Source organism: Panicum virgatum, chromosome 9N (assembly GCF_016808335.1).
Source record: "Panicum virgatum strain AP13 chromosome 9N, P.virgatum_v5, whole genome shotgun sequence".
NCBI lineage: Eukaryota > Viridiplantae > Streptophyta > Magnoliopsida > Poales > Poaceae > Panicum > Panicum virgatum.
Window position 1 is genome coordinate 74,213,716 of NC_053153.1, and position 12,594 is coordinate 74,226,309.

The following is a 12,594-nucleotide window of genomic DNA, read 5'->3' on the forward strand; positions in this document are numbered from 1 at the left end:
CATTTATAGGATGGCTAGGATCCGCAAGCGGAAGACAAGGGACATCAACCAAATCAAATGCATTAAGGATGGGACAGATCGAGTGCTAGTGAAAGATGAGGAGATCATGGATAGATGGAGAGAGTACTTCGACAAGTTGTTTAATGGGGAGAGTGAGAGCCCTACCCTTGAGTTAGATGACTATTTTGACGATACCAACAGACGTTTTGTGAGGAGAATTCAGGAGGTAGAGATCGGGGAGGCTTTGAAGAGGATGAAGGGAGGTAAAGCGATGGGCCCTGATGGTATTCCCATTGAGGTGTGGAGATGCCTAGGAGATAGAATAATAGTATGGTTAACTAAGTTTTTTAATCTCATTTTTCGGTCAAACAAGATGCCGGAAGAATAGAGGAGAAGTATATTAGTACATATCTTCAAAAACAAGGGCGATGTTCAAAGTTGTACTAACTACCGTGGGATTAAGCTAATGAGCCATACGATGAAGCTTTGGGAGAGGGTTATCGAGCATCGCCTAAGAAGAGTGACAAGTGTGACCCAAAACCAATTTGGGTTCATGTCTGGAAGGTCAACCATGGAGGCGATTTTCTTAATACGACAATTGATGGAGAGATATAGGGAGTAGAAGAAGGACTTGCACATGGTCTTCATTGACCTTGAGAAGGCATATGACAAAGTACCGAGAAATATCATGTGGTGAGGTTTGGAGAAGCACAAAGTCCCAACTAAGTACATTACCCTCATTAAGGATATGTACAAGGATGCGACGACGTTTGTCCGGACATGTGATGGCAACACCACTGACTTTCCTATTAACATAGGCCTACACCAGGGATCAGCATTGAGCCCTTATTTATTTGCTTTAGTGATGGATGAGGTCACAAGGGATTAACATAGGCCTACACCAGGGATCATCATCAATTGAAGGAGAATCGGAGTCATCATCACTTACATCGCTATCCATACATTTGGCCATAAGGCAAGTGTTTGATGATGATCCGAAGTTGGTGCGGGTGGTGAATCTCTTGCTTGATTCATCGCTTGAGTTAGCACTTGATTCTTCACCACCACTAACCCATTCACCAAATATGGCAAATGATTCATGCTTGGGCTTCTTCTCCTTCTTTTGCTTGTTCTTCTTGAACTTCTTCTCAACCTTCATAAGTTGATGGTGAGGCCCATCTTTGAGGAAGACCATATACCCCCATTGAGTTGATTTCCTTTAAGCACTTGTTCATCTTCTTTACATGCTTGTAGAGGTTGGGGTTTATTGGCTCTTGATCTTCACTTGAGGGGCTTATTGCTTCCTCTTCTTCCTCATCACTTGAGCTACCTTTGATGGCCATCTTCTTCAACTTTTTGACTTGTTTGCATGCAAGTGCACTATGTGTTGGTGAAGAAGGTGGCGCTCTTGGCTTGATATCATGGCGTAGCTCATGGGCGATCACCTTGTTTAGGACTTTGTTTGGTGTCATTGTGTTGAGATCTTTCTCATAAAGAATTGTTGTCACCAAATCATAGTCCGGCCTTCTAAGTGAGTGAAGGATCTTGCGAATGAGTTCCAAATCTTTAATTTTCTTTACATCTAAAGAATTAATCTCATTCACAAGAATATTCAACCGTGTGTACATAGTTTCGGCATTTTCATGGTCAAGTTGCTTGAAACTATTAAGTTTATCAATGAGAACATGATATTTTTCATTTGCAACATCTTTTGTGCCTTCATGGTTCTCACTAATAGTTTTCCATAAAACATTAGCATTTTCGCAAGCAAACACACGGTTGAACACATTTTCACCAAGAGAGTTCAAAATAGCACACTTGGCTATAGCATCATATTGCCTCTCTTGTTGATTATTGCTTTTAGTTCCTTCACTTGTAACTCTCCAAACATTTAGGCCCTTTGCTTGGAGGTGTGATTGCATTAGAATCTTTCATCGTTGGAAGCCCGTGCCATCGAAACGTGGAGGAGGTCCTAGAGAATCCATTCCTTCCCCTAAAAGAGCTGACTCAATAGGCGGTGAAGCCTACCGATCTAATGAGCCGGTAAACACAAATTTGCCAATGGAATTGGCTTTGTTGTGAGACAAGTGAGTCCCGGCTCTGATACCAATTGAAAGTGATCGGGTGCTCTAGCCTAAGAGGGAGAGGGGGTGAATTAGGCACTAATAAAAACTTAGACCTATGGTTCCAACTAGTTTGCACAAAACTTAAACTAAAACATTCTATCTAGATGTGCAACTAGGTTGTTCTAGTATGAAACCCCTATCCCAAAAGAGTTTAGCAACCTATAGCCTTTCCTATCAAGAAACTACTCTATGAAAGTAAAGGCATACAAATTGCAAGCATGAAATGCGGAAGCTTAAAGAGAGGGATATGAGATAGCAAACTCTTGACGCGGGTGTTTATCCCGTGGTTCGGTTAGCCACAGAGGCACACCTACATCCACGTTGTTGTAGCACTCACTAAGAGTATTGCTACTCGGCCACCAAGTCTCTTCCGTAAACACAATCACGATCACATTGGCCCCGGGTTCCACTAAGGAGCTTCTCCACAAAGGATGGGCGTCTCCACGTCCCCCGTACAAAGATGTCGTCGCCGCTCCACACCAAGTCGGAGGGTCGATGACGTTGCCGGCGAGCTTCACGCTCCAAGGTGCCGGCGCACCAAGCTCTTGTTTTGGTTCGCTAATGAACCACAGCACAAAGGCTCTAAGCCTTGCAAACCCACTCACTAAGAGCTAATCCTTTACACAACACTCTCAAAGTGTGCTAAGGGCTAAGGATATGATCTTGATGCTTTTGTAAGGCTTGGAGATGTTCTTGGGTGTGTGTGGGATGTCCAGCAACTCCAGCAATCTTCAAATGGCCGGGGTGAGGCGTATATATAGGCCACCAAGTCTTGTAGCCATTGCTCCAACGGTCAGCAGAAAATCTGCGTATCACCGGTTGAACCGATGCCTCTGGCTGAGGTAGTGTCGGTTCTTCCGGTCACTCATAACCCGAAGTAGCCGTTGAACTCCTGACAACTGACGCAGTGATCACTAGTTGAACCGATGCTTTATACCGATGCATCACCGGTTCATCTGGTGCTTAAGAATCTTCTGCTGGGCGCTGACGTCATTGCACCGACGCAATACTCCGATGCACCGTCGGTTGAACCGGTGCTGAAAAATCTTCTCCTGGGCTCTTGACATCATCTCTGGAACATAGGACGCCCAATGCACCGATGCCCCTTTTTGACCCGTCGGTTCAACCGGTGCCTATAGGCTGACTTGGCTTCGATTCCCTTCTGCACCAGAATTCCATAGCGGCGGTTCTTCCGACTACCATCGGATGCACCGATGCCCTTGGCGAAACCCCCGTAGGGGCGGTCCTTCGGGCCTTGCTACGCCTATCTTTTCTTTCTCTTTGTCATCACTTGAACCTAAAAGCTTGAGAATGGTCATCTTAATAATCATATTAGTCCAAGTGTTGTGTTGTCATTCGATCACCAAAATCACTCGAAATGGCATAAAATGGTGCCATGTTCATTACAGGGTGCCACAAAAGCTAAAAGGCAAATTCTATAGGACAACAATTCGTCCGACGATGTTATACGGTGCTGAATGTTGGCCTACAAAAAGGCAAAATGTCCAGCAACTGAGTGTAGCAGAGATGCAGATGTTGCAGTGGTTTTGCGGGCACACAAGGAGGGATAGAGTCCGGAACGAAGTTATTCGGGATAGGGTCGGGGTGGCACCAATTGAGGAGAAACTTATCTAGCATCGGCTGAGATGGTTTGGACATGTCCAACGAAGGCCTCCTGAGGCCCCGGTGCGTAATGGGGTTCTTGAGCGGGTCGATAATGTAAAGAGGGGTAGAGGTAGACCTAAACTGATGTGGGATGAGTCGGTTAAGAGAGACCTTAAGGATTGGAATATCTCTAGAGAGATAGCTTTGGATAGGAGCGCTTGGAGACTAGCTATCAATGTGCCTGAACTTTGAACTTATTTCTTTCGAGTTTATCTCTAGCCTACCCCAACTTGCTTGGGAAAAATGGCTATGTTGTTGTTGTTGAGTGTTGAGTGAAAATTTGCGCGTCGGCCCCTGGAGGACCGGTCGTCCGGCAGCGAAGCACACTTTTGCATTACTAATGAACTGTTAGACCATTATATGTTGTATGAATAGTGTTACGACAAACCGAGAATTTTTTTCTAGATTTTTCCTGGATTTTTGGTGAAACAAATTTTTCCTGGATTTTTTCTGGATTATATGCATGGGGGACGGCCGCCCCGCTGCCGGGCGACCGGTCCTCCAGGAGCCGGCGCGCAAATTTTCACTCAACACTCAACAGATTATATATATATATATATATATATATATATATATATATATATATATATATATATATATATATATATATATAGGCTCAAATTCATTATCTGAAAAACTAATCCATTTCTCAATCTCCCCGACAAAGCAAGCAAGCAGTAAATAAACAATGCCAAGTCAAACATAGTTCGTTGTTGCATGAAAGAGATGGAGCAATAAATTAATCACCTGCATGTGCTGCTGGCTGAAAGAGGAGCGCCGCTGTTGGCCTTGGGCCGTGCTGCGCTTTTTGCTGCTGCCTGGTGCGCGTCTGGGTGGCCGGCTAGGCCCGCCGCCCCGCTGCTGGGCGGCCTGGGGGACCGGCTGCCCCGCTGCCGGGCAACCGGTCCTCCAGGGACCGGCGCCCAAATTTTCACCGTTGAAAATTGTTGAAAACCCCCTGCCGCCCCGCAGCGGGGAGGCCGGGGTATATACCTGTAAATTTCGAAAACAAAAATATATTTTTGCAAAGAACAAAATTGAAAAATAAAAAAATAAAAAAACCGCGAAAGAGAGAATAGGCGGGTGGGCCGGCTGGGTGTACGGATATTTTTTTATTTTTATATTATTTTTTCCCGATTTGTCAAAAATATATGTCGATTTTTTTTTTGCAAAAAGGTCATCCTGCCGCCAGTTCATCCGGCGGAAGGTAGGTACCGCCGGATGAACCGGCGGTAAGTTCGTTGGCCCATAGCCCATGTAACATACCGCCGGTTCATCCGGCGGTAGGTAGCTACCGCCGGATGAACTGGCAGAAGGCGCTACCGCCGAGCTACAGCCGACTATAGCCGCTGTAGCCGGACTGTAGACACGTACTGTTGTATACAGTAACCTATCGCCGTTTCAAACGGCGGTAGGTCTTCCCATATTTTTTTAATTATTTTGTATGTTCCCTGGGCTGTAATTATTTGTTTAATTATTTTATAGTTTCTCTGTGCTGTAATTATTTTTTTTACGCTTAGAGATATTTCAAAAAACAATAGAGATAGCAGAGGTTATGGAAATACTTTTTTGAAAACTAATACAAATTAGATTTAACTCTAGGAGACTGTGAAAATATGTTTTCATAAGATATTGTCATGAGCTCCAATTATAATTTCGACGTCCGAACATCTTAACAGGCGGATGGTCGGATCCTATGGGTGGGACGGTCCGTCGGTGTAACTAAAAATTGTCCAGAAATTTTATTGGTTATGGTGACCGATTGTGCAGGTAGTTGACCGAATTTAATGCATTTTTCAGAGTACTAGTATGATAAGTTTTCATTGCCGGACAATGTACGCTTATGAAAATACTTTTTGTAAACTACTATAAATTAGATTTAACTCTAATAGAATGTGAAAATATATTTTCATGAGATATTTTCATGAGTTCCAATTACGATTTCGGTGTCCTGTCACCTTGCATCGGATTCTTCTGCACCCCCACTCGTTCACTGTGTGTGGATGTGATGGTACATCAATTGATAGCTGTGCGCTTTTCAGGTTGCGTGAACCATGCCTATATACCAAATACCTACATCTATAAATAGAGACATCACCACATCTCATACGAAATCACTAGACATCCCCGCACTACCACCATGTCTTCCTCTGGTTCTACCTACATTCCGTGGAATAAGATTAGAGAACCTGTGCCTCAAGGAGTGCAGGTTCCAATGTGCTTCTGCGGTTCGTTGTGCAAGCTGATAGAGTCCAAAGTTTTGGGCGATGACTTCGGCAGGAGGTTCTTCATGTGTGACAACTACGAGTATGATCCACCAAAGCGCGACGGCAAGGACAAACCGAAGGTATCACTTCGCACTATCTAGTTTGCGCCATCGGAGTACAGTAAGTTAAATCTAACTCGGCTTGGAAATAGAGTCCACCACCTCTTTGTGATTTCATACAGTGGCTGGACACGGAGCAATCGACCGAAGCTAAGGAACACGTTGAGCGTGAAGCAAGGTATGCTGCGGAAAGGTGGCAGCGAATGCTGCAAGAGGAAAAAATGGAGGAGAAGCGCAAGAAAGATAAAGAAGAGATCCAGAAGAGGTTCACAGATGTGGAACGTCGGCAGGCAGAGGAGCATGAAGCTGATAGGGAGAGGAAGCAAGAGAGGGCCTGCCGTGCGAAGGAGGCGGGGCCCGAGGCTATTAGGAAGGGGATGTATCCTCGGTGCACTCAGTAGATCACTATCTTTTGATGTCCGAATTTCATATTCCCTAAGGCATGTTAGGTCTAGATGAAACACGACGTTAGCATGTTCTATGTACATGCCAGTGCAATTGTTTTTGTAATTTCAATGTCTAATTAATCTGCATTGTATACTTTCTACAACTAGACTTTTCAGAAGTATTGGTCTACAAGTAAACTTTTCAGACCGACGTGATGACAACTCCATGAGCGTATGTCGGCCACTACACACAATAAAAACAAACAAAACAATCATCCTTCATACATTGAACACAAATAAAGTAGTGGTCCACACAATTCAATGCACACAACACATGACATGGCATGTCAGGACCTATTGCAAACTACGGTAACGAGGTCCAAGACTAAACCTAACATACCTTAGGTAATTCCAACAAACAACATTACATAGGTAGGCGGAAGAGGCTGCCGAAAATAAACACGCAACATATTGGCCGGGCAGCTACATTATTTATTCAGACGAAGCAGTACAACATCAATCATTCACGGGCAGTACCCTTATCACGTCCCGCCCTGTCTGCTTTCGCACGCTCGCATTTGCGTACTTCTTCATCCATCTTCTTCAACCACTCTATATATTGCTGATCACGACGAGTGATCCACGTGTCAATCCACTCATGGAAATGACACCAATGAGTATGCGTGTCATCACCAGCATACTTTCGCAAACAAGAAACGATTCAAAATTATTGAAAATAACAAAACATATTTACAAATTAATCTATACCTGTGATGTTGCACCTCTTTTTTGGACTTCCTCGATATTCTTGCAACACCAATACCTCTGGCCAAAAGTCTCGTAATCACGAGATATGTTTGGAACACAACGCATCTGGCAATCGCAATCGGGTGGCTCTACACCTTTCGGCCATACCTTGCAATCTGTAATACATCTATAGGGATCGTTAGGAGAGAGTCCTAAATTAGCCTCCATTTCCCGACGGAAAGCTGCCCGGGAGAATGAGGAGCTCATAGCTGTTTGTTTGGGCTAACTAAAAATATATGGAACCTGAATTGCAAGTCTGTGCTCTCGGCAACCACATGGTCGCCTTTTATACACGTAGGGCTGCTGACTCCTGACTTCTGCCCTCCCACACTCAACACCTCTCACTCCTCCCACTTTAAACAACGACACGATGTCTCACTGGTCATGACTTCAGCACTTGCATGCTCCACAGCGCTCACTGTGGCACAGTACTGCACTCGCATGCCAAGACAGGCAAAGCAATCAATGAGCGTCCTTTGAATGTGACCTTGTGTCACTTCACTTCATAGTCGAATCCAATGCACGAATAAATGAGCCTGATGCAACTGTGCAGCGGGAAATGACAACTGTATGCATCCTATGTCCACCACAACGTTCAACACATTCATATTCGAATCCAATGCAACCTTCACATATTAAACACAAATAAAGTACTGCACCGGCCTACTCATCATAATGGCACATAACGGACACATCCCATCATAGTCTGCACAGGCCTACATAACATAGTCTGACGGAACAAAGTAATTAACAAGCTACAACTAAATGCGTCCGCGCTTGCCCCCTCTCCTCCTGCCACGTCGCTCTGCAGCCTGGGCCGCCCTAGTGTGGTGGTGCGAGTACGTCAGTGGCTCCGGCGGGATGGTCTCGCGAGTGGACTGACGACCCTGCTCAGGAACAGGCGTCTGCTCCACCTGAGTGTAGTCCTGCATCGCGTGTGGGGCGCCCCCCAGCTGTGAAGTGACGACGACCTCCTGCGTCGGTGCAGCAGAGAAGAACGTGTTCACCCACTCCATCTGTGCGAGGTCGTCCACGTCCTGAATCTCCTCATCGTCATCTGTCCCTCCCACCTGCCGGTACTCTGATTCACAAACCTCCATCCATTAATGTTCAATTAAGTATGTACTTGTTGTCGCAAATTAACAACTCGTCTTAGACGTACCTAAATCGTGTATTGGACGACGAAGAGAGGAAGATCCGGCGCCGTACGGATCTATCGGCGGAAACGACGACGAGCCGGGCACTACACGAATAAGAAGTACAAGTTGATGAATAAAGTTTTACATGATGCGGTATTGTAAGTGACATGAGTTTAGAGTATGATTTACCTGCTGAGTACAAATGTGCCAGCCGCGGCACGTACGTGGGCCGAGCTGCAGAAGCCGAAGGTGTCGCCATCGTGACGGGTGGCGGTGGCGGTGGACCTGACTATGCCGCGGGTGCAGACCGTCGTGACGATGGACCGGCCCCAGGCACCGGCCCCGAACTGCGAGGTGGGAGCAAAGTGTCGTCCTCACGACAAGTCACGGCTCGCCGAAACCGCTTGCACATGTCGACGATCTTCTGCAGCGTGCTCTGGTGCTGCGCGGGTGTCATGTCATGGTACTGGCCCATGCTCGACGAAGCCTCGAACTCAATCACTCGTATGACATCATACTGAACCGAGAAAGTAGTAACATCATATGCAATCAGTTTTGTAGAATGCAAAATCAATCAGAGAAACGTACCGCTATGGCGAAGTTCTGGTCTCGAACTACGAGGTACGTCTCGGACACCCTTGCGGCCTCGATCGGAGCATCTGGTGGAACGTGCACGACACGTGTGCGCGTCCTCGGCAGTTACCACCATAGGTAGTCCGCAAACGCCTCGCCGCTGTGTGGCCGATCCTCGAAAACGACATCGTCGAGGGCCGCGGCCCAGGAGTCGACGCAAGGACGGACCTTGTCGGTCCACCGCGAGCCTGGTGGCTGGCCCTAACATGTCCACCTATAATACAAAGATTGAATGAATCAATGCTAAATGGTAGGTTATAAAAAAAATGATTTGTTAACAAACTATATATTCGATACCTGTGGACGTGGGCCTCCACTGAGTGCACAATCGGGACCGGGGTCTGCTGGTAGAGACCGAACTACCTCATGACCCGGTTCACGTGGTACTCCTCGACGTGGATGTCGTAAAGGATCGGCTTCTTTGTCATCCAGTACTCATGGTCTCGCAGGCATAAGGAAGAAAGACTGCTCGGTGCCCGGGCGTAAATGTCGGCTCCAGTACTCGTGGTACCCAAGAAGGCTGCATAACGGGAAAAAATGTTAACTCCTAAATCGTACATTTCTGAAGGCATGTAACAATAAGTAAAACAAACGATATAATGTACCCTCCTGAGGCACCACAACTAACCCATCGTAGTTCTGTCGATGTCGTGGTGGTCTGGGGACAGGTGGACGTACGGCTCGAAGTCCATCTCTGGCCTACCGACGGGGAAGCGCTCGTACGACCAGAGCTGTAACAGTAGAGGACACCCAACAAAGATGGGCTCCTCTGCTGAGACCTTCGTCACGCCCGTGCAAAGGCCCCTGTAAGTCGCAGCCAAAACGGCAGAAGCCCAGCTGAACTGTGGGACCTCGTGAAGTGGAGCATCAGCTATCGACCTCGCTAAAGGAATGAGCTGTTTGGGGCACGAGTCACCCTGGGAGCTGCAGAACATGACCCAGCCCGCCTCCAAGTGCCTGGCAACTGTTAAGTCATCTGCGTCTGCCCTCATGTAGTCCACCTTCAAAATAGTACGAGTTTTCAATGCAAATACATAGGAACATAAATACGAAAAGATTCAACATTTAGGTACTCACACTAAACTGTAGGAGCCACCTCTTTGTCGGTCCGTGTCCATGGTTCACAGGCAAGGGCCGTTACAGCAACGCTAGCTCGTTGCGCTGAACCCCGGCGAACCGAGCCAAAAGGTTGTCGCGCCACAAGAGTCCCACGTCCTCTGCACCCACGGCTCGTCCAGCACACGGCAAGCCTAGAAGCATCGCCACGTCCTGAAGAGTAGGAGGCATCTCACCGACCGGGAGGTGAAACGTGTGTGTCTCCGGACGCCAACGGTCGAGAAGTGCCGCGAGGAGGGACATGTCGAACTGAAACCGTGGAGCCCTGTCCCTCGGTCGACGTGCAGGGTCGGCCATATCTCCCTCCACAAGTCGCGCAATCAGGAGAAGACCCGAAGCGCATAGCCTGCATCGCGAAAATGAAATATCAAGTTAGAACAAACGGTTACGAAAACAATAAAAATATGTGACAAATGTAACCCGTACCTAGGAACCCAGCGACGGTGTATCGGCATCGTCGACATGGACACACGAGCCCGAAACGTCCCTAACCTTATGCCACGGTGGCGCTTGTCGACGAGAGCATCAAGCAACTCAGGGGTGGCTCCTTCCTCGTGCGCCATACCTGCATAAAAGGATTTATTAGAAAAAATTTCAGAACATAAATAATAATATTAAGCATAATAACATTAAATAATACAACAAATACTAAATAAAATACTAAATGACGCGTAACGTAATAAACTAATAAATGATGCACAACAAATTACATAACTTCAATTTCCAATTACAGCAACAAAGTTGAACATACGATTGCGCCACACATTACAACAAATATTCGTACGCCAAGACGAAATCAGTTTATGACATAGTAGTTCTTAACATTACATAATTTAACATCGGACATGATTCAATAGCGAATCACACAGATGACAATCGTCATCGATCACACAAGTCCATCGTTGTTCGGACGGCGGCCACGACGACCTGTTGGCTGCGTTGCCGGATTTGGAGCAGCTTCTGATAGGCCCACTCCTTCTGTGCGGCCACCATAACTCAATGCCGTACAATCCTTGTACGTATGACCCATCTCATTACACTTCGAGCAGAGGCGCACGTCTCGACCAGCCTCCGATCGATCCATGTTATTCCGAATGTGTTTCTTCTTGCGTCGGCCCACCCCTTGAAACATTTCTGGATCTGGATTCGGAATGTAAGTTGCATTGTATCCAGGATCAGTTATGAAGTCTCCCAGGATGCGAAACCCATAAATCTCGTGCCTCCAAGTCATCCAAATGGTTTCCTTCATGAAGTAATTTGAGACATACATACGAGGCTGTAGTCCACCAGCTTCAAAACAGGCAGCAATGACATGTGTGCACGGTAGGTGCAGCAGCTTTGGCTTATGACATGAGCAAATACAAGCATCGGGACAGAGAACACACTCCTGCACATGCTTCTCACGCCGGCCCCCCATTCGGGCTTTGTCCCTACACATCACCTCGTACCGACGTTCCATAGAGCCAACTGGAGTCACCCGGTGTAAACGGACCTTTTTAAAAGTTGTCTATCCGTAAACTTTGCGATTATCGACCATATCCTTCTGTGCCATAGCGTAACGGTCTCTAAAGTACTCGCAAGTGCGATACAAGAAGAACTCGATGATCCCAACAAGTGGCAATGATCTGACACCACGCAGCATCCAATTGTATACCTCGGTTAGGTTCGTAGTCATTAAACCGTACCTAGCACCTCCTTCATCAAATAGTAAAGCCCATTTCTCTTTTGGTTCGTGCTCAATCCACACCGAGAATGTCTTAATTGCCCTTCTCCTTTTGCGCCTGACATTCGGACCGTCCAAGCCCACGTCTTCAAGTGAGACCTAGTCGTCCTCCTCTGTATTGGCAGGTCTCTTCTCTAGCTCCGCCGTTTGCTTTTTTGTCAGCTCATCCAACTTTTTCCATAGGAAGTTGAATTTCCTTTCCTGATTCTGGCTGCATAACCACTTGAATAGCTTTATAAGGGTTTTGTTCTTGAATTGGCTATGAAAGTTTGCCCCCATATGCCTCATGCACCACCTACTCTTTAGGTCCGGCCAAAGTGCAGTCCTACGACGCTCAGTAGAACCATTCTGTATGTCATCGATTGCTTGTAATATACCCTTGTGCCGATCATGAATTAAACACACATTCTCTACATCTTTGACAATCATCTGCTTCACCCTCTGCAAAAACCAATACCAAGTATCCCCTGATTCTTTCTCCACGAAGGCAATTGCCAAAGGCAATAATTGCCTGTTGCCATCAGCTGCAACAGCTGTGAGGATTGTGCCTTTATACATTCCTATCAAAAATGTCCCATCTATGCAAATGACTGGCCGGCAGTGCGGAAACGCCTCAATGCAAGCGCCCAAGGCCAAGAACGACCGTTGGAGTACCTGCTTTTCAGGCTTCTGG